The sequence below is a fragment of the Trachypithecus francoisi genome, unplaced genomic scaffold (genome assembly GCF_009764315.1).
Source record: "Trachypithecus francoisi isolate TF-2019V2 unplaced genomic scaffold, Tfra_2.0 Lachesis_group4, whole genome shotgun sequence".
Lineage (NCBI taxonomy): Eukaryota > Metazoa > Chordata > Mammalia > Primates > Cercopithecidae > Trachypithecus > Trachypithecus francoisi.
In genome coordinates this window covers 62,112,921-62,137,025 of record NW_022681469.1, presented here as the reverse complement: position 1 = coordinate 62,137,025, position 24,105 = coordinate 62,112,921, and the positions used below count along the sequence as shown (strand labels likewise).

The 24,105-nt window shown below is 35.3% G+C and overlaps 1 protein-coding gene across 3 annotated transcripts in view; it reads left to right on the top strand.

Annotated features, from left to right (window-relative positions):
* The window catches only part of CACNA2D1 (calcium voltage-gated channel auxiliary subunit alpha2delta 1), a 526,258-nt gene that overhangs the window by 299,780 nt on the left and 202,373 nt on the right, over window positions 1–24,105 (top strand). The window lies entirely within an intron of this gene.

Sequence of the window (24,105 nt, the reverse complement as noted above, 5' to 3'; positions counted from 1 at the left end):
AGTAAAAAATATATTTCCTTAATAATCAGAAATTACTTCTGTTACATATTTGAATGATTACAGTTGCAGTGAAAGAAAATTTTTATAATTTCTGCTCACAGAAAACTTCTAGACAATTCATTTTGGAGATATAACCAACTCCCCTCTACCTTCCCACGTTTAAAATAGGTTTAGAATGTGAGCGACAGCTTAATTGTACTCTTTGCAAAGCAAAAGTCTCAAATTTGGAGGTATGTAGTTGTGCTTCAATAGACACTAAACTGAGGTTTAGGAATTAGCACTTCTTTGTGTTGTATGATTATGTTGAATATCAAAGGAAAATGCACTAAATGATATTTAGTTCACTTATATAATACATAGTCTTTCATTCTTGATACTTGTGACATTATTTGTTTTTTACTGTTTGTCACTAATTTATGTATTTTAAACAGTCTACTAATGAGAGACTCTATTTGACAACTGCCAGTTTTGGTGATTACTAAACTGATCATATCAGTTAACCTGATTGGTATTAATATTATGTAGGTATTGGCTTTGTCTACAACCTTTATCATATATAGGTTAATAAAGATCAATTTGCTATCCATGATATATTAAGGAAAAAATCAGTGATTAAGCTAAAAACATAAGCTCCTAGAGCATCGAGCAAACTAAGCTCATCTAGTGAATGAAGGGGCTTACAATATACTTAGTTGCTTTTAGATAGAAACAATTTTTTTTTGTTTTTGCAAATTGGCAAAAAGCAGCAAAACAAATCTAGCTAAATATATGTTTGATTAACAACATTAAATATAAATTATTCTTCCCTTATCTCCCACAACATAACGCATGCATGGTAAAAGCCATGTAAAGTCATAATAGATGTATGGCTAGCTCATGTATTCTGCCTAGCATGGATGTAATACCCTTGGTGCTGTTTCAGTTTGAATCTTCAGTAATGTGGAGAACTCAAAATGGACACACAAAATCAGCCTCTGAAATATATAGATTATACATTCCCTGTTCAAAACACCCTTTTTCTTTGCATTAAAGTCATTTTGTAGTATTTTAAGTAGTCATTTATTAGTTGTATGTCGTTTTCACTTTTTTAAGGAGCAATAATGTGGAAAAAAAAAACTTGGCAAGTAGAGTTGTAGTAATGCCTATATCATTGGTGTTGTTTTATTTAACTATTTATTAATTTCTAGACATTAGGTTTCATTTCCTAATTCTATTGTGAACTCTTTAATATTGGTCTCATTAACACTAACATTTGGCAATGATTTTATTTTCTATATTGAGGTAATGGGTGACCACAACACAAACACATCACAAAAACTCTCAATTCAAGTTCACTATTACTGTCTTTTATCGAATGTAAATCGTCAATTGTAAGGCACTTAGTCATTCTATTTATTTTACTTATTTCTAAGAAAAAGCCACTTGGCTGGGCATGGTGGCTCACACCTGTAATCCCAGCACTTTAGGAGGCCAAGACGGGTGGATCCCTTGAGGCCAGAAGTTCGAAACCTGCCTTGTCAACATGGTGAAACCCTATCTCTATTAAAAATACAAAAATTAGCTGGGCTTGGTGGTATATGCCTGTAATCCCAGCTACTTGGCAGGCTGAGGCGGGAGAATCACTTGAACCTGGGAGGTGGAGGTTGCAATGAGCTGATACTGCGTCACTGCACCTCTCCAGCCTGGGCAACAGAGAGAGACCCCATCTCCCCTGAGCATCCCCCCAAAAAGACACTTAAATTATGATGCATCAGCAATTGTATCTTAGAGATGTCAAAATGTGAAAAAAATTACCTTGAAATGTAACTCCTATTATCCATTTTTTCAGTGCGTATATCCAAGTAGCAGTACTGCTAAAGAACGTTGTGCAAGAGGACAAGTCAGGCCCACAATAATACAAAAGCCATTACTAACTCTTCTGTGGTGAAATAGAAACTGAATTGTTTGCCCAGTAAGTATTAGGAGTTCTTAGCAAATAGTGGTCACCATGTGGGAGAATTATTGAACAAATTCTGTTCCTAATTTCCCCCTTGGTTACCTCACCGTTTATTTAGGGCCTATCAACACACTGATTGACATCAAAAGAGACCGTTAAAGGGAAAACAAGTTAGACCACTTAGAGTCCTGTCAACTCATTTCCTGAGCATCCTTCCTGAAGGACTGTGAATGATGTTGACAGGACACACGTCTGTCACAGTTTGCACACTGAGAATTGCTATTTCCCATATCTTACCTTGGCAGCCATACATAGTCTTTATGATAGCCCTTCCCTTTGAAATGCCATAGAGTGATAGAAGGTTTAGATAGTGGTCGTTTTTGTGCTTGGAGAATAGAACCTCAATGAAGACTATCTAATCTTAAGACTCAAATAAATAAAAAGTACAAAAATAATACACTCCTCTTAGCTTTTTTTTTTGTTGTTGTTGTTCCTAGTAAACTGGATGGTGTTTTAATGCACAGATACAGGAAGGTTAAATAAATCCTTCAAGACCAGAACAGAATACAGTTCAAATTCATGTTTGGAAATTAGAAATCATTAACATTAAATCTCTTGTTTTGTGAAAGCACACAAAACAATTGTAAATTTTCTCAATACTTTAACCAAACATTTAAAAATGTTTAATTTGAAGATAAATCTACCATCTTTCAAAAGGTCCTTCTTTTAAACTTTATAATTCTTTTATCTTTTAAGGTATTTAACAATGTGCATCAGTGCAATATTTCTTTAATGCCATCCTTTAATAATTTAACACTAAGATGATTTAGAAGGCAGACATAATTTCCTAAAAGGTACATTAACATTTCAAAGAGCAATGTAATATTCTGATTCTTCCCTCAAGTGTAAGTAGGCAAGTTTCATTAATATTACTCAGGCAAAATGTTGATTAACATTCCCTACTGTGTAATGTAGAGAAATCTCATGAACAACAAGAATAAAAGGCAAAGCACTAATATGCTGGCAACAACAAAGGGTTCATGCAATTCACACTCTCTCTCAGCTCCATTCAATTCCCAACTGAATATACAATTGAGGGAACAAAGGGCGTACACTCTAAATGGATTAAGATTTATGTGGTCATGCATTTACAAGTTCAAACTAATATTTGTAAATAAGCTATGTCTACCAGCTGCCTTCTAGGTCTCCATGCAACTTATGGGTGTTAAAGGTGACATTTCACGTCACTTATGATGGACAAATTATTCTATTAAGGGCAGGTGGGAGAAGCAAAAAAGAGCTTGGAAAGCTAATTGTTCCGCATGAAATAATTGCTATTTCTACCAAACAGATCTTTTCCAATTGCATTTAAAATCTCATTTGATTGCATTGCAATGGTTGGTTAACTAAAGCAATTTTGTTTCCAACGAAGCTTGCAATATTAATTGTACTTACACATGTATAAACATAAGGGGTGTCTAATTTGTATTTTAATAAGTAGGATCTTTATGTATGGCTTATTAGCACCAGCTTGTTACTGTGCAGGCAGAGTACAGACGTCTAGAAATTGGCCAGTACATAAAATATTTGAAGAGTCCCTTTTAGCTTCAGCTTCACAGACAAAGTAAATTAGAAAGTGAAAATGTTTCTGGTGAAGTTGTATGTTATTGAGTGTCAATCAGGCTAATTTAGTTCTCCAGTTATAGCTTTAATTTTGTAATATTAAAATTACTTTGCCAAATCATATTTTGAAATGTTGATATTTTAAATTTTGTGTTTATATGAGTTAAACTAATAGGCACCGACATTTTGTATTTAATCATTTCATCTATCCTTATTCACTTCATGAAATTGCATCGTTTTTATTGCTTGTAGCAGAAACACTTTTGAATATGTGGGATGTGAAAACACACTGTATTTGTTTTACTTAGAATCGAAGACACACAGTCACTTGGTATGAGGTCTTGGATATGAGAGAACTGAGTTTTAGGGTTAAAAAGTGAGGGCATAGCTTGTGTTAATGAACAAATAAGTGAATTTTAATAGATCAAATCAAAATGAAATCAAAATGATTTTAGGCTCTGGCTTTATTTAGTCTTTCTTAGTTTCCACCTTTGGTTGAAACACTGTTGAAATCAAGAGCTTGCATATTTTAATGTTTTTGCAACATTTCTGGTATGTAGGAAAACAATTTTTTATTACAGCTTTTTTTTAAATTATACTTTAAGTTCTAGGGTACATGTGCACAATGTGCAGGTTTGTTAAATATGTATACATGTGCCATGTTGGTGTGCTGTACCCATTAACTCGTCATTTACATTAGGTATATCTCCTAATGCTGTCCCTCCCCCCTCCCTTTATTACAGCTTTTTAAGAGTCTTGAGACTTTATCTTCATCAGAAAGATAGATTAAAAGGAGCCATAATGCAAAACTCATTTACCCCCAAATTCTGGAAAACCAGTATAATGTAAAGGAGTCAGGTGTATTTGTGTGCCTTACTGTTTTTGTTCATGCATATATGTAAATGCTGTGGTAAGAGTATTAAAACACTGGCATAAAAAGTATTAACCATGGACTTAAAATTGTTATACTGGGTGATAACCTATCTCTTTTGTTTTTTATATTGAAAAGAAGCAAAATATTTAACGGTTAATTACCTAGGCAAAAACACTAGTTTCACAGTTAACAATTTTTAATATTTTCTAATGATTTGCTGACCTCAGTTTCCATTTCTATTAAAGCCAAAATGACAATAGTATGTGATAGTACGGTAGAAGCCCCTGCAGTCAGACATCATGATGATATGTCTTGTGATAATGCACATGTAGATATAAATGAGGTTGGGCAAATTTCCTCCTTTCTCTTCCTTCCCTCTCCTCTCAGGAAAGGAGGGAAAAGTTAAAAGAGAGCAAACATCCTTGGCTTAGGAAATGGGGAGGTAGAAGGTGGTTCTCTATATTTTCAGGACCAATCTGCTGCTTCAGTATCCTTGGATTGAGATGATGAAAATAGTGCTAAATTATTGGGAGATTCCTGGGATTGCTGCCAGTGTTCTAAAAATTTCAGCCGTGCAGAGCACCCAGTATCATCCTCATTGATGTTTAGGCTGGAGTAGATTACTGCCACCAGCTGGTACCAAATTGCAACTGTCAAAAGAAGGTTTTCAAACTTGGATTTCATTAGCCTCTCTGTAACTTGAGCTGCATTTTATTAAAATTGTTGTATACTGCTTATTTGCATTAAATTGGGAGTGTACTGTATTTTTGAACTTCAAAATAAAAAGGTTAAGAAAAATACATAAGCATTACAAATTACTGCAATTTTCATTTAATGCATAATCTAAGAAGATTTATTCCATATACTTACTTCCATTCATTTCATATCCTTGTTCAAAAATCCTCAGTGACTCTCCCTTTATTAATAGTGTATATTTAGGGTGTACTAAGCCCTTTATGACCTGGCCCCATCTAGCCTTTCCTAAATTTTATATTGCATAATCTCTCCAGCAGCTATTACTGCTGTCCTGAAAACTAAGCTCAAAGCAGAATAAATTACTGGACATTTCCCTAGAACAATATTCTTTTCTTCACTTTCAGTTGTTTTGATAATCTCTGCCTAGAAATCTCTTCTGTTTTTCTCCAATTTCTTCATATTTTTGATCAACCAATGTTAGATTTCTTGTCTAACAATGCTCTTTCTGTTTTATATGCTCCCCAATGACCAATATATATTTAATTCAAGTATAGCTCACTGTATAGTTTTCCTTGCTTCACTTTTTTTAACTGCTAAAATATGAACTTCTTGGGGATAAAACTGTGGCTAATGCATTACCAAGAAAACCGTAGTCTAGTCCAATATATGACAGAGTAGCCTATATATATTTTTTAATTAAAAAACAATTACTTGTAGTATTAGGATATCTGTTTTTGCTTGTAAGCATTATTGTCAATATAACTGTGGAGATAATGAAAATTTGAACTGCACTTCTACAATATACTTCTATACAGCTTTGGTATAGTCATGGAGCCTCAGTCTTAGAGTTATGCAAATCTACTTCAGATTTTAGCTCTGCCAACAACTTGCTGTGCACTTTTAGCAAAATAATAGTCTATTTGAATATTAATTTTTTAATCTAAAAAATTCTTGGCTCTGTGATCTCCAGCAGCATCATTATTACTGCAAGATGCTTGATAATTGTCTTTCTCTGCTTCTATGAGTACTATCTCTCTTCCAAGGAAGATATTTCTAGAAACCCCAGGGTTTGTCTCAGGTGTTCACAAGCAAGTTGGCACAGTCTCTTGATGGATATTTGCCTAGTCTAGTGAGCATCTGCCAGCTCCTAGTACTGTTGTGCTATGTTTGCCATTGCAGCATCCCAAACTGTGAAGCCTTTGAGCTGGATTCAATGTGCTCTATGCAAAAATGGGGTGAATGCCCCTATTTCCAACCCAAAAGGTTTTTAATAAAAGACCTGAAGCTCTTTCTCATACTACCTGTTTGACAGAGTTCTGAAGAAAACGGCTCATTCATCATTTATTTAATTATTCTCTCTATAAAGGCAGAAACACCTTTCTTTGTATGTTTTTATTTCTTTCTTTACTCTCATCTTCTCAATGTCTCTATGCATTCTTGTCTATATTTCTCCTTCTTTAGGAAACAAGAATCAGTTGACCTCCAGGAACTCAATGCATGAAAAGAGATGATTTGCCAACTCCAAACATATATTGTCGTCATTCAGGTTTAGCCTAGGGGGGCCCTATTGCTATATACTTTCATATCTCCAAAAAGTTGTTTTTAAATTAAATGAGATAATTTATATAAATATGCCTAAAATTTTGGAAAGTCTTTAAAAATGATAATTTTAGTGTAGAGGCACTATCTCCTTTCAGATGTATTTCTTCAAAGAAGTTGGAAAATGTAGAGACTAATATATATTTCCATTTACTGTCAGTTCTTCAGAACAGAACCCTGGGGAAATCACTGTATTCCCAGGGATAATTTTTGTATGAAGAATAACATCAGATGCTGGAATAATTTCAATGTAGTGGAGGTATAGATATATTAATGATTTTGCTAATATTACTGTGGGAAAGAGAAAATGTTCCAGGACTTGAAGACCTGGACTGACAGTTTTCTTCCTAAAGGGTTGACACTACAGTGAAAATTGAAGCTTTAAAATAAGGAAGCAAAGTTATGAGGCACAGAGGATTAATATAGGCATGGAGTACAGTCACTAGTGGAATACATTTTGACACTGGGAGCTACCCAGGAAAGCTGACTCCGGGGACTGAGGGCTTAGTAGACTGGTTTCAGTGGAGAGAGCATATTTGTCCAGGATACTGAAAAGGGTCTGGATTGGGGTTGAGAGAGTGGACATTGCAACCAGAAGCTTAGTCAGAAAAGATGTCTCTAAGTAGAAAGAAGATACTTTTGAGAGGTCTCTCAAAGTCTTTTGAAAACAAATCCTGAAGAATTTTCGTCTGCATTTTTCTTCAACAAGTTCTTAAGAAGTTTGTGGCTGGATATTGGTACTGGGTTTGTTTACATATTCAATGCTATAGAAATTGAAAGGAAGGCCGGGCGCGGTGGCTCAAGCCTGTAATCCCAGCACTTTGGGAGGCCGAGACGGGCGGATCACGAGGTCAGGAGATCGAGACCATCCTGGCTAACACGGTGAAACCCCGTCTCTACTAAAAAAAAAAAATACAAAAAACTAGCCGGGCGATGTGGCCGGCGCCTGTAGTCCCAGCTACTCGGGAGGCTGAGGCAGGAGAATGGCGTGAACCCGGGAGGCGGAGCTTGCAGTGAGCTGAGACCTGGCCACTGCACTCCAGCCTGGGTGGCAGAGCGAGACTCCATCTCAAAAAAAAAAAAAAAAAAAAAGAAATTGAAAGGAATGACCAGCTCTCCCCTGCTGGACAAAATGATCTCCTCCTTTAAAGCTCATGCCTTCTGTTGATAGTCTTGTCATCTTCCAGCCTTCCAAACCAGCCTAGCCGTGGATTTCTTTCTCACGCTATCATCTTCTCTTTTGTTAATCAAAAAGGTTTTTCACTTCATCTTTTCATTCACATACATACTTAGCTCCAGTATTTTCCGACATTAAAAAAAAAAAAAAATCTGTTACTCCTTCTAGCTCTGCCACATTTCTTTACTGTTTTATACTGCAAACCTCCAAAAGTTATGTGGACCTCTGCAGTTTTCACATTTTCACCTTTACTCACTGGCCAGCCCACTCCAATATGACTTTAAATTTCATATATGGTGAAGCTCTTCTTTGTAGTTAACAACTACCTCTATGTCATCAAATCGAATGAGCATGTTCTATTTATCTTCACACTTTGTTCACACTTTGTGTTTTTTCATCATTTTATTGTACCACTTACTATATTTGCTTTCTTCAAACACTTCTCTATTAGAAAACCCCACTTTCCCTGATTTCCTACTTTTCACTACCCATTCCTTTTCAATCTTTATTGGTACATTTTTCTTTACAGTAGCTCTGTGTCTTTAATGTCATCTAAATTTAGAGCACAGTCTTTACCTTCTCATCTTTAATGCCCATATTCCTCCAAGGACACCTGATCCATATTGTTGGATTTACATATAATTCCACCCAAACTTCTTTTCTGAGCTCTAGGCTCATTTATCCAATGACATGCTTGCTGTTTTCATTTGCCTGTCTCACTGGCACGTCAAGACTAACATTCCCAGGTGAACTATTATTTATTTATTTTTTTAATTATACTTTAAGTTCTAGGGTACATGTGCACAATGTGCAGGTTTGTTACATATGTATACGTGTGCCATGTTGGTGTGCTACACCCATTAACTCGTCATTTACATTAGGTATGACTCCTAATGCTATCCCTCCCCCACTCCCCCCACCCCACGACAGGCCCGGGTGTGTGATGTTCCCCACCGTGTGTCCAAGTGTTCTCATTGTGAACTATTATTTCTATTACTTTTTTCCATCAGTATCCTGATCTTCTGTCAAGTTTTGGATCTCAAAGGATATCACTTTCTCCTCCAGTTAATATAGCTCAAATACAGGAGTAATCTTAATTCTTCTCTCTGCCATAACTCCACATGTAATTCATCTGCAAATTTTGTCAATTCCAACTCTAAAACTTATCAAACAAGCATTCATTTCTCTTCATCTCCACCAACACCAATTTTTCTCCAAAACATTCATATTCTGCAGGCAGAATAATCTTGAGATTGTTAAATTATGAATCAGAATCCACTCCACTATTCTTTGGTATCCACAAAATTGTTTTATAGAATTCTAGTAATGAGACTCAGTACATGCTACCCCAAAATATTTTAAGCTGAAGGAATCAAAGAAAACCACGAGGGCAGGAGGTCTCTTTGACATTCCCTCACGTCTTTCTTTCCTGAAGCAGGTCATAAAACCCTCAGAGAAAGGAAGGAAAGGAACATCCTCATCTCTGAAGATACAGGGATACAGAGAAAAATCTCAACGAACAGATCTTGCTGAGTTTGCCCCAGCTTATCTCTATTACATCAAGCTTTTTAGATCCAATCAGACTTCTCCATAACTATCCACTTCCTCATTAAACCTAGCATAAAAAATACGCAAGGTGCCCTGTTTCTTTGGGTCTTCATTTCCTTATGAAGGCTTTTGTGTCACATAAAACCTGTAATAAGTAAGTGTATATGCTTTTCTATTGTTAAACTCTTATTATAGGAGTCTCAGCTATGAACTTAAAATGGGATGAAAAGATATATTTTTCCCACAATAGTGACCCAACATATATATAGGCAAATAAGATTTTTAGTCAGTTAAATAGAAGAGAATGATGAGTTTTTTTCTTGGAATTAAGAAATAATTTTATAAAATAGTAGTAAAGGCCAGGTGTGGTGGCTTGTGCCCATAATCCCAGCACTTGGGAGGCCAAGGCATGAGGATCGCTTGAGCCCAGGAATTCAAGATCAAGCCTGGGCCACATAAGGAGACCTTGTCTCTACAACAAATTAAAAAATTAGCTGGGCGTGGTTGCATACACCTGTAGTCCCAGCTACTTGGGTGGGAGGCTGAGGTGGGAGGATGGCTTCACCTCAGCAGGTCCAGGCTGCAGTGAGCAGTGATTGTGTTACTGCACTCCAGCCTGGGTAATGGAGCATTTCTTCACACCTTCCACATATCTCCCAAATCTTATTAAATTATTACTTTTACATTAAGGTTTGCCTTATGTTCTATAATAATAAACATTCTGACAGGATTTGATACTGATTCTATATTTTGATGGATTAAATTTTATCAGCAATACTTTTATGATATCTCCTCCATTACCTTATTTCTTTAATTTTTTCTTTTTAATTTCATAATTTGATTGGATTTTGTTAAGCATGTTGGTCAAGGAGAGTGGTAGAATGCCCTAATCTGAGTTGTTGTATGATTGAGAATATCTGGCCTTTTCATTTTGGACTACAAGGTTGCCTTTGCTAAGTATGTATTATTTTCCTCAAAATTTTGGGACATTTCTTCACTGTCTTTTGTCATACATAGTGGCTAGTAGGAAGTCGAAAATCAGTCTGTTTCCAGTTTGTAGACTCCTCCTAAATTTGTAGACTCCTCCTAACTGATTTTTTTCTCACTGGTTTCCGAATGATACGTTCTTCATTGTTGAGATTGAAGTAGAAATAATACATCTTGTACATCTTATTTTTGATTGTTTGGTGTCTTTGTATTAAAGTTTTAATTTTATTTCAGAGATATAATCTTTCTGCATATTTTTGAGTCTATGTGTGTGTGTGTGTGTGTGTGTGTTTGCACTCTCTTCAGGAACATCACATTATTTGAGCTACATTTTCTGTTTTCCATAACTGGTATTTTCTCTTTATTACAGTCTTTTTAAAGTATCTTCATTTTTTAACATTTCATTTTGCATGATTTCCTAAAGCCTGTCACTAATGATGTCCTTTTCATATGCATCTGTGCTTTGGCTGTGTTCATGTGTCTGTCTTCTCCATTACTGTTTTCATCTGATTTTTTTCTCAGTGTTGTGCCAACTTCCTTGTCAACTTATACCAGTTTATAACATCAGATTCTGAACCCCTTCATCTTTTCCTTCACTTCTTGGGGCCATCTCTCATCACCATTTTAAAGAACAGATCTGTAATTTTTCTGAGACTGAAGAATAATGGATATTACTCCTTTTATTTTAGGATCTCATGTGTTTGGTTAGTTTTTCTTTCTTCTTTCACCTTTTGAAAAATATGGATATGGATGGATTCCTGAATCTCTGAATAAGCTAGTGATTTGATGGAATATTGGGAAGATTAAAAGGAGAAGATGCTGAGGTAGCTCTGAAACTTGGTGAATAGTTTCAAATATCTTACAAAGCATGCTTCCTTTCAAACAGTCCAGTCAGTTTTTTAGCATTCAAGCAGTCAATAAGACTTAGGGTAAAAAGGATTAAGTCATGGTTTTCTTGCAATTTGATGATAACCACTTTTGCTTTCTTACTGGGATTTATTTTTTACATTTTTCAGCTAGAATTTATTAGGAAAAAGTAGAAAACTGCAGGTAGTACAATTAGCTGCATTTTCAAAGCCAAAATAGGCAATGTCAACTTAAGTGTTCCTGAAAATATATGTGGTATCTAATTATCCCCTAGAAACCTGCTAGCTATTCTAAATTATGGTCTTAAATTATTAGAAAATATGAAGAAAAGAAAATATGATGTAAACCAGTACAGCAATACAGAGAGCAGAAAATACTCTGATATTTAAACAGATACCCTAAAGTTACCATTTGCAAATGAGATATATTGATTATACAACATATAATTTACTGTGCATCTGCCTCTATTCAATAGGATATTTGCTGTTTAACATAAAGTCTAATTTTTTGAACCATGAAGTATCAAAACTGTTATGTTTGGAAGTTACATATTCTAATAAGTAGGACCTCCAGCCAAGATGACAGAAATTTAGTCATTTTTCCATTGTATAACTTTCAGCCAATTATTTAACCTCTAAGCCACAGTTTCCTCGTCAATAAAATAGGACTAATATTGTTACCAATAGCACAAGTTATTTTGATATTTAATTGAAATTATTCACCTAAGACTTCACAGAGGCTTTTGAGTAGATTCAAGCTTAAATAAAGGAAAATGAATAATGTCACATTGTTTATAAACCGATATTCCAATGTGGGTTACGCAAACACAACTGAACTTTTATTGGCATTCAAATTTGCTTTTTTTTCTTTTTTTAACTTGATTTCCATTTCTCCTGTTTGCTTTGTAATGGAATCTGCAAGGTATATAGCAACCTGTCATTATCAAACACATTTCACATACACGTTACCAGTACATTTCACTGAGACTGATTATGTTAGCAAAAGTGCTAATTCCCTATTGGAACATATTTTTAAAGCTTTGCAAAGTGAATATGTGAATTATTAAGTAAGGAGGGCAGGGCAGCACAGAATGAAAATATCCATTTTGGTAAATTGTATTCTTGCTTTATACAAATATGTGGAAACATATTATATATATTATAAACAAATTATATATATGGTTTACATATGTTTGTACAAAGCAAGAATATAATTTCTCAAATGAATATCCAATTTATCCATTTTGATACATATCCAGCTTATCAAAATGGAGATGTTTACGTATATTCAGCATGCTGAAAACATGTTTTCATATGTTTATTCAGCATGAATTTTAAGCTCTAGAACTGTCCCAAAATCATTTCTCCAATCTTAGTGTTTCTATAAATGTCAGAGTTTATTACCTTAGAACTCAACAATTGGTGAAATCTAATAAATTTTATATTTTCATACTTTTATTTGAAAATCTGAGGTATTTATGTTTTGAGCATTTTGGGTCTTGAAACAAAGAGCATTAGTTAGACTCAGGAGAGGATAGATTGCAGAATGAAAGTTGTAATAAATTTAAAGTGTATGTTTGGCCCTATTGCTAAACTCTTTTTTCAAAATCCTATGCTGAAAATGACTAGATCATATATTCAAGATGACTTAAACCTACTTCTTTGGCTAGGAAGGAAATGAAATGACCTGACAAAGAGTATCGGTGTTTCTGTTATTTTGATATCATAGATGTTGATCCTGAGGCTTCCCAGAATTGTCTCTATTTTTACCAGATTTTCTCTGAAGTTCTGATTCATAAATTTAATAACCTGCATTTTAATCCCCAAAATTTCTTCTGTCTCACAAGTCTTTGTTTGTGGTGGCAATGGGAAATGGTGGAATACATGGATATGGTGGAAGAACACATGAATAATTTTGATCCACAAATCAATAAAATCACATTATAAACCATTTTCATCAAACTGCCCACAGAATAAGCATGAAGAGAATGTTGTAGAAATTTAGATCATGGGATTTCTCTGGTGTGGGGGCTTTATATGGCCTACTTGATTTTGTTTCTTTTTACAGTATTCTGAAAATGTCAAGGATATTTCATTGATGATTATAAATTGTCTTGAGCCGGGCTCTGTGACTCACAGTAAAACAGCAATGACAAGAAAAGCCAAGGTCTGGCTACAAAAGCATTGCTTGGCCGTGTTGCAAGCTTTGTGAATTTAGAAAGGTCGGCAATTGTACCATAATTCCTAACTGTGGCTCAGAGAATCATGGAGCCGCATCCTCCAATGACTTTACATTCCTTTAGAAGATGTACAATTCAAGGCTACTTGTTGAGCAAATTAAATTCATCAAAATATTTTTATTTCAAAGAATATAAAACATCTATTGTGTGGCTTAATAGGAAATTTACTTAATTATGTTGATGCTACTCAGTTTGGTAATGTGGAAACTATAATATTTAAGCAACTTTCATGACAGATTAATAATGCATTTATAAACAGGGGCCTTTGAGAAAAAAGTTCAACCATATTTAACTCAAGAAAAAGATAAATCTACTCAGCTTTTCGTTTCAATTTACCTGTTCATCCCACTTCACAAAGAAAAAGATTTTTAAACAGTGTTTAACAGCTTGATTATACTTGATATTATGCACATTGATCTCTCCTTTATTAAAAGAAAATAAGTTTATTTACTATTATACTAAAATTATAGTTCTTATTTATATACTTTTAAAGATATACAGACAAATAAAAAGGGGGAAGATGCATAATTTCCTTTTTTAAAAATAAGTGGACTAACAATATATTACTTGCAAATATAGGGGAAAAGTTGATAATACAGAGAACTATTTGAGTTGCTTCAAGATTGATTTACCACGTTCTCCCTTGGAAAAGACTGATCTATAGCAGTAGTTTAACTGCTTTCAGGCTCCCTTGGAGCTGTATTTGTGGCCCACAGTTGGGTTATAAAGGGCTTCCCCCTGGGATAACTGATACCAATAGTGAATAGAAACCTAGAGTAAAGAGAAGTCAACAAAACAAGTAACTAAATAGCCATGATGACACTGATTGTAACTAAATTTAAAAGCAAGATTTTCTGAATTAAAGTAAAAGCATGGAAAATTAAGTTAATCACATGGTATACCAACATATTTCATTTAAAATTATTTTTTAAAAGTATGCCATTATTATGTAATTATATTTCATGTACAAATATTTTAGATCTTATACATTAACACCAAATCTTATGATGATATAAAAATTCATATGTAATTCTAAATCCACTTTTTAATTTTTAGTAAATTGAGTGTTACATGAATTAGATGAGAGGGTAAGTAAAATGCTTAATATTATCAATGTATGACTATTAACAGCATCAAACTGAATATATTGACTAGCATGCTGAATGTATTTCTTAGTATTATTTTACTGATTACTTGACTGTGTTTTTCCTCAATTTACAGTTGTCTGTTTCAGCTGCTCTTTGTGAAATAGTAGTTAAGACAGTAATTTTTATACTCTTTCTTCATGCTGATGGCATCTTATATTCTGCACCTTTTCACTCTTCGATTGTCATTTTTTAAAAATGTCATCAGCATTATGCTTTGGCTGGCTAGTAGCAGGGAGACATGCGGGTGCAGAGACCACTTTAGAGTCAAATCTAGCTTTGATGAACCAATTTTCTGTTTGCTAATAGCAAAAAATACCACATGGGAAGCTCCAGGAGGGAACCTTTTTATACAGAATTTGAGAGACTTAGGATTTATTATTCTCATAGTTAAATATGCTTGTTTATAAATACATTTATTTACACAAAAAATGTATGGTATGTTTGTAGTGTTATATTAGTAAATGAAAATATAAGTTTGCTCTAGAGGAAGTAACTTGAGCATTTGTGGTTGATAGACCTGGATTCAGATTTCTTGTTTGGTACGTACTTACTTTGAGACATTGGCTTACCTCCCTGAACATCAGTTTCCTCATCTGCAAATTGTAATAATGTATATCTTTTTAATATTTGTGATGAGTACTGTATGAAATGGTGTATTAGTTGGTTCTTGCATTGCTATAAAGAAATATCTGATACTGGATAATTTAAAAAGAAAATAGGTTTAACTGGCTTATTGTTCCATAGGCTGTACAGGAAGCATAATGCTGACATCTGCTTGGTTTCTGTTTTCTAGGGAGGTCTCGGGAAACTTACTATCATGACAGAAAGCAAGGGGGAGCAAGGCATCTCCTGTGGTGGGAGCAGGATCAAGACAGAAAGGGGAGGAGGGAGGTGCCACACACTTTACACACCGGTTCTACTGAGAACTCACTGTCGTGAATACAGCACCAAGGAAGTGGTGCTGAACCATTCATAAGAAACTGCCCCATGATCCAGTCAGCTCTCACCAGGTCCCACCTGCAACACTGGGGATTACAATTTGACGTGAGACTTGGGTGGGGACGTAGATCCAAACCATATTAGATAGTTTTCATACTAAATCAATAAATGGATAGATAACCCATTATCATTATTGTTTATACCTTGTTTTACTAGAAATGACTTTACAAAGACCAACTAGTATTCATTTTTTATAAAAGGCAAAGATTTATACAATCTGAAGAGAAAACGGAATATGGCATTCAGTTTCTGAATCAAATTTTATGCCTCTACCTCTTTAATTTCAGCACAATACTCTTTTTCCGAATTTATGTGAGCATGTATTTTTTATGTGCATACCATATCTTTTTTTAAATATAAGTTCAGGGATATATGTATAGAATGTATAGGTATTTTTACATAGGTATACATGTGTCATAGTGGTTTGCTGCACCTATTGACCAGTCCTCTAAGTTCCCTCCCCTTGTCCCCCAGCACACAATAGGCCCTGGTGTGTGTTGTTCCCCTCCCTGTTTCCATGTGTTCAACTCCCGCTTAGGAATGAGAACAGTGCATACCATACCTTTCTACTAATGGAAGGAAAATGGAGTACCAGTTATCTCAGGTTCTTTGTTCTCTGTACATGTACAAAACTTACATGCTTCTTGAAGCATTTGAGTGTTCTGCTGACAAATATTTTAAAAATTAAAAGTGATATTAGACTATTGTCTGCCTTTTATACAAATAGATATAATCATTACATATGCAGGTATATGGGGCAGGGTGAGACACACAGACATCATGTGAAGAATCTTTTTCTGTTTGTTGAGAACTACATCCATTATGTTTTTCATGGTTCTACAGGCTTTGGTTATAAGAAAAAGCTTATTGCTCACGGCAAAATCCCATTTATCCTTTTCATCAGATGCAGAGAATCATGCTAGCAATCATGATTTCCTTTTCTCCTAGTCTGTCAAGAAGCTTAACACAAGATTTAATGCTTAATTACAGGATTACAAGCTCTGCAACATTATCTTTTTTCTTCCTGCTAAGTGTTTCTCTTTAAAACTATTATCATTGAAATATTTATTTTTAACTGTGCTGTTCAATGGGTGTTTTTTTTTTTTTTATTGTTTGCTCTAAGAGTACATTTGTATATCTTAGAACAATGATGCTTGGTAAGGTTTGGTTGATGGAGGGAGGAATTTGACAACTTTTCATCAGAGCTTTTCAAAACAATTTTCTTGACACCCCTATACATAATCCAGTTATAAATCAATGACTAGTCAATTAAACATCAAGAAGTAGTCATACAAAGCTATAGTTAAAAGCTTTAAGGCATTGGAATTTGTAGTCATGATGATTGTCACAAAGAAGTTTATATTATATAGTTAGAGATTCTATTACATAATTCATCAATTTTAGATCCCACTTTAGATCCAAGAGTCTTTTAAATGAAGACTGGAGAAAAATGGTTCCATGAGCAACTTTACATTATGCAATTGAGCATTTGCCTTCTACTTACGGAAATTTGAACTTGAGTTTGTAAGGATTAAACTTATTAGAAATAAGATCTAAAAATATTTTATTAATCATGTATAATCTCTCACCTAGCTCTTTCAAGTTTCCTGTTTTGTTTATATATGACTAGCTTGCCTTTAGTGTCCAGATTTATTTTCGCAGTTTTAATTCTTCATTAATTTCTGAGAGAGCTAGGCTCCTGGTCATCTCAACAGAATAACTGGTGGCAAGAAAACTTCAGAAAGGAAAGCAGTTATTTAAAGGTCATTTAAAATGCTGAGTTTGCAGGTTTTGCCAAGGTCTCAGCCTTTCGTATACCGTTGACATTAAAAATAGTGCCTGTCAGAATGTAATTTCATTTGATCTAGTGTGCAAGTTTAGAAGGATTGTATAGTCTACTTTGAGTGTAACTGCCTGGCTGATCAGGTCACAGAAATCAGCCTAGGTGGGATTGCTGATATTATAGCAATATCAGTGGGATGGCAGATATAGCCATGTTTCTCTCTTATGAATGCTCTCAAAAGTTAATAAATTACTAAATTACCAATGCAACCATTTTATTGTCTTAGTATGTTTCAAAATGAGAAATTAAATGAACAATGCCCAATAATTCTTCTATATGTAAAATTGGAAGTACCATTGAAGCATGTAATGCCTTTAACTAAACAGTTACTCCAGTTTTCAATAACAGAAATATACCTTGGCTTTTCTGGGTAATTACGTTTTCTAAGGGCTGGGGCTGTTTGCAATTTTGATGTTACTCCTTTGAGATCATGTTCCTGACTTAATTTCAAAGCTAGTATTTAGTGATGTAGCATTCTCCGCTTCCCAATTTCTGCAGTAATATTGAATTTTAAAATTTATCAGAAATAATGTAAAATTTGTATAAATGATATAATACTATCTCATAAATGAAAGTTGCCAGATTTAGTACAGAAAAACACAGGATTCCCAGTTACATTTGAATTTCAAGTAACTATACCTTTTGTAGAAGTTTGGAACATACTTTTACTAGAAAGAATTCATCATCCAATTTAATTGGATGTCCTGTATTTTTCCTGATAAACCTATTACTGTTAATATTTTCTCAAGGTTTTACGTTTTCTCAAGTATTAACCTTTTCTCAAGGTTTTAAGAAAATTCTTAGCCTGAGCCCAACTTCGTATATTAAGATATAATTTTTTTTGGTAGGGGGAGAAATCTCTAAACAATTTCTAGATAATAATAGACCAATTATATTAATATAACTGTGGTTTTCGTATCATTTACATTATGGTAAACGGAAAGCATATTATTATATTAACACTTATAAGCTTTGGTTAGTCATTTTTAGGTTTTGCTTGTCCTCTATAAATATATAGCCTGATATTAACTTTGGAATATAAAGCTTAGATGTAATCTCACTTGATCTGCTTTCAGTTCACTTCTTCTTCTTATGTGTTTCTAGATCTGCTATGTTTTTACTAAACAGTCTATGAAAGTGGACAAAAATATGCAACTCGTTGGAGGAAAAAACATCTCCTTCTAGTTTTGTAGAGAGGGAATTGTGTCTATAAAGGTTAATTAGGTGCTAATACATTTTCTTCATTCTTCTCACCTGGATATTAACTTTGAAATTGCTTGATTCTTTAAATGTAAAATATTTTTCATACTGAGTTTCTTATGTGCTAGAAAGAAGTTAATATGATCAAAAGATGAGTATGTTGATGTGTTCCTTTGTTCAATAACACATCTGGAATCACAGTTTAAAATGTAGACAACTCTATAATTGACTCAGCTTCTCTGCAGTATTTTTGCTCTCCACCGAAGTGACACCAGCCTCTTATGATTGAAGTGGTTTTGTTTAGTTCTTTAGCTATTCAGTTTATCTTCTTTTTACCTCAATTTCTTATTTAAAAACCATCCAAATTTCTTCATTTATACTGCTCTGAATTTGGAATTCTTTACCTAATTGATAAATGAGAAGCCAAAACAACTTAGGATAGATTGGTTTGCAACCACAGACTAAGAATTGCACCAAGAAAAAGAATGTAGATTTTTAAATTTGTCATTCAGTGTATCTGTATTGCCATGATTCAGCCTTTCCTTGGTACAACTTTGTCTGTAATTTTTTTGGAAATGTATACAGACCTTCATTTACTACTCTAAAGAAAAGAAAATGTTGCATTTGTTAAACAATTATGCATTTTGAAATTAAAATAACTACTATGAAAATATGCCTGAGGAATGAAGCATGGTCCACAGAATTCCCTTTCCTTGCCTCTCCTTTACTTTTTTCTTTTAAATTTGGACAAGAGATGAAATAAAGTATACAATTTAGGACTATGTTGAGAGAGTTTTGAATTTGTTGAGAATCTTTTGGATTGTTGCTTTTGGAAATTAACATTTTAACAATTATGCATGTTTTAATTTAAAAAAAGACAGATTATCTCTGAATCAGTAAACAGCTTGAATTTAAAAAGCTATTTGAAATATAACTTAAATACAGTTACTAAAACTAGGCTAAATAAACCTAAGCTATTGGAAATTTTTGTTTCCAAGCAATTATAAAGTGCTACTACAATGTCTGAAGCTATTTTACTTTTTTTCCTTCTGTAACAGCCTTCCTCTTTTTGTACTGTTAACAATTTTTTTTTTTTTTTACAAAGAAACGGTACAGATTTACACTGTAATCTATGCCCTATAAAAAAACATTGATTTCTGCTTTAGTTAAATACAAATGAATGTCATTTAATTATATTAATGAAAGAGAGCAGCAATTGATCTATAGCAGGTAATTTATGTCATAATGGGGAAATTGCCAGCTTTTATTTGGTAGGTGTAAAGGGGTTGATTTAGATTAGTTTGCGGATGTTTCTATTGCAAACATCTATCCTTGGAACATAGTCATTACTTTCCAAGAATAAATGAATATACCTTAACTTGACCTTTCAAGATAGAAAAAATAAATGATGCAGAGGTTTTTCCTTTTACAATTTTACATGCTTCTACAAAAATATGTACTGGAGGTTTCAAAAAAAGATTTTTTTTTCTTAAGGGAAAGCTTTGCTTTGTTTTCAGAATAAGAGAGATGCCTCTTTAAGTTCTGTTGGGTGCTCACATGAGAAGCAAAGTAATCAATGGCCTACTGGGGGAAAAAAAGTAGATGAACCTAGCTACCAGTTTTTTTTTGTTTGATTTTGTTTTTTTGATGTGATCTAAAGCAAAGCAGTTAGTGGAAACACCAAACCTTAAAGATGGAAGGATTCTAGAGACCGTATTTGTCAATTGAATCTTCATGTCACAGGGGAGGAACCAAAGCCTCGGGAAGCCACATTGCTAAACTAGTCAATGCTTAAAGTCCTTTAAGCATTTACCCATGTGCTCAGTAAGTATTTTAAAACACTTGCTGTGTGCCTATAGTAGATGCTGTGTTGTTTCCCCGTCCACATCTCCTCAGCGCATGCACACACACACGTACATGTAGACACGCAGACACACGCACTTTTTTTTTTTTTTTTTTGGCGGAGTCTTGCTGTGGAGCCCAGGCTGGAGCGCAGTGGCGCGGTCTGGATCTCCGCTCGGCTCACTGCAAGCTCCGCCTCCCGGGCTCACGCTATTTTCCTGCCTCAGCCTTCCCACTAGCTGGGACTCCAGGCGCCAGCCACCACACCTGGCTAATGTTTTTTGTTGTTGTTGTTGTTGTTGTTTTGTTGTTGTTGTTGTTGTTGCATTTTTAGTAGGGACGGAGTTTCACCGTATTAGCCAGGATGGTCTCAATCTCCTGACCTCGTGATCCTCCCACCTCGACCTCCCAAAGTGCTGGCATTACAGGCGTGAGACACTGCTCCCGGGCACATACATACTCATGGCTTCCTACTCTAAGCGTCTGCACATCTTGGCCTTAAGGGCTTTCTCAGGTGGCCAGAATGTGCAGGAGTGAACACTCTCAGTGACAGCTGGTATGGGCGGATACTACCTGAGCCTCCTTATTCTTGGGAAATGACTGTTCTGAGTGAAATTCCATATAGCCTCCCAAGGTTCCTACGTAGCCTTGTGTGCTGGACCACAGCTTGTGTGCCTTGGTGTCTCACTTCTCTACTCTCCTATTGGTGTCTCCTGAGATCACCTCCCAAATAAATTACCTATGCTCAAATCCTAATCTCAGTGTCTATTTCTAGAGAACCAAACCTAGGACAGTGTTAAAAACCAGTCAATGAACATCTTGTCTATGGAATATTAAGAGAATTCATCAGATGATTCAACGACCTTATGAAGGAGGCAGGCTTGTTTAACAGTTAATGGCGTCTAAGCTGTGATGGGCTGAAAGATGACTGAGGTGTAGTCTCTCCCAGGGCTCAGGCAGGTGATCACACTATGGTGCGGTGAGTGCGCAGACTGAGGCAGGGAGTGCAGCCAATCCCTGACTCAGATACTTGTCCATTTAGTCAATACAACAAACCAGTGATGTGTAGTGACTCTTCTCTCTGATTTATAGAGTGGGGAAATACAAGAAGGTTCTATGAGAGGCATTAAGGGTATCTGGCCGGGCATAGTGGCTCATGCCTGTAATCCCAGCATTTTGGGAGGCTGAGGTGAGTGGATCCCCTGAGGTCAGAAGTTTGAGACCAGCCTGGCCAACATGGTGAAACCCTTTCTCTACTAAAAATAAAAAAATTAGCTGGACGTGGTGGAGGGCGCCTGCAATCCCAGCTGCTTGGGGGGCTGAGGCAGGAGAATCAGTTGAACCTGGGAGGCGGAGGTTGCAGTGAGCCAAGATTGCACCACTGCAGTCCAGCTAGGCGACAATAGCAAAACTCTGTTCTCAAAAAAAAAAAAATGGTTATCCAATTTTGACATGAAGCAGGGATGCTGGGGAGTTTTCTGCAGCAAAGAAAGCTTCCTGGATGCACCTTTATTTTACTTAATAATGGAAAGTCTTTATTCCAGACTCCCAATAGAAAATGTGACAAATTTCTCCCAAACACACCTCCTTCCCTCTCCCACTGTTTTCTACCTATAATGGGAGCCAGTCTATATATATGTCACTTTTAGCGCTCTCCTTCAGCTTTTCTTTTGCTCTTTCAACTCAACTCTGGAGATTCTCAATATTCCTTTTTCTAATAGGGAGGAACATGCCTTGTTTCATATCCTGACTTTTTTTTTTTCTGACTGTGCCTCATCATTTAGACTTCTTAGTTTTGTCTTACATGTAAAATCATCTAGTTTTGAAACTTGCAAATCTCCTTTCTACTTTAATAAGCCTTGCTTTTAAGTCTGTTGCCTTATAGGAACATAATGCAGTATCCAAGCTGGACAGTGATATATTTGTTTTAGCTGTTACCACTTTCACAGAATAGTGATGCCAGCATAAAGTTATAATTATTCTATTTGATTATTGTTGTTAATCTCTTACTGTGCCTAATGTATAAATTAAACCTTGTAAGTTTGTATAACAGAGGAATATTATCTATATCTGCAGTGTCAGGCCTTTACTGGAACGTCTTGGAAGTTTCTCCTGGAGATGAGCAAGGAGTACTGTATATATGTGACTGTTTAGTTCATAAGTGATACATAATAAATGTCCCTGTACTACCCTTTCTTTCCTATCCTACATATCCCTATAAGCCCGATGAAAGATGAATGAAACTGATGTAGTGATTACCAACCAAATGTTCTTTGAGGCTCTGATTCTGAACAGATTTTTTTTTTTTTTTTTTTTTTTGTTGAGACGGAGTCTCGCTCTGTCGCCCAGGCTGGAGTGCAGTGGTGCGATCTCAGCTCACTGCAAGCTCTGCCTCCGGGGTTTATGCCATTCTCCTGCCTCAGCCTCCCGAGTAGCTGGGACTACAGGCGCCCGCCACCTCGCCCGGCTAGTTTTTTTTTTTTTTTAGTAGAGACGGGGTTTCACCGTGTTAGCCAGGATGGTCTCGATCTCCTGACCTCGTGATCCGCCCATCTCGGCCTCCCAAAGTGCTGGGATTACAGGCTTGAGCCACCGCTCCCGGCCCTGAATAGATTATTTTAAGCTAAGTTATTCATTGACCGTAATGTTAATCCTCATATTTTGTTTTAGTAGGATACTAATCTGGAGTTGATGGTCATTAATCTGGAAAGGAAGGGCTAATATTACCATTGGACAGATTAACAACTCTCTTGCTAAGACATCATATATTATGATCAAGTGCTGTTGACTTTGATCGTGAGTCAAGAAGGACTGTGGGGTGTCTGAGTCAGTAGGAAGAAACATAAGAAATGAAATATTTTGGAGGATTAAATTTTAATGCTTTAGATGATTATATCTGAAGCTTCATTGGAGTTACAGATTAAAAGAGATTAAAGCAAGTTCCACAGCATTATGAATGTGTTTGTTCAGTTCTGGAATGAGGTTCCTGGGAGATTTGGTGCCTGAGGAAAATAATGTATTTACCTTCTCATATTCTACCTTTGCTCTTCTCATAGAGTTTAAATCATATATTTATTGATATCGTTTGGAGCACCAAAATAGCTTATAGGCAAACTCCTATTAAAGTTTATCAGATGAAGAAATAAATTGATATAGCTCTTAATGTTTAATAGGAATTGATCTCCTTTGAAGTTCAAGAGCCAACGAACTCTGAAATCAGTCTACTTGGAATTTCTCCTTGATTTCCTATGAGAGTGAAAGTAGCCTACCTTTTATTTGAGCTTTTGTAAAACTGTATACTTTTTTTCCGACTGTGATGCATTATATGTATGTGTGCAGGGGTGTGTGTGTGTGTGTTATTTTATTAGAATTTCTAATAGCTTCTTTTTTTCTATTTATTTATTTATTTACTTATTTATTTATTTAGAGATGGGAGTCTTGCTGTCACCCAGGCTAGAGTGCAGTGGCGCTATCTTGGCTCACTACAACCTCTGCCCCTGGGATCAAGTGATTCTCCTGCCTCAGGC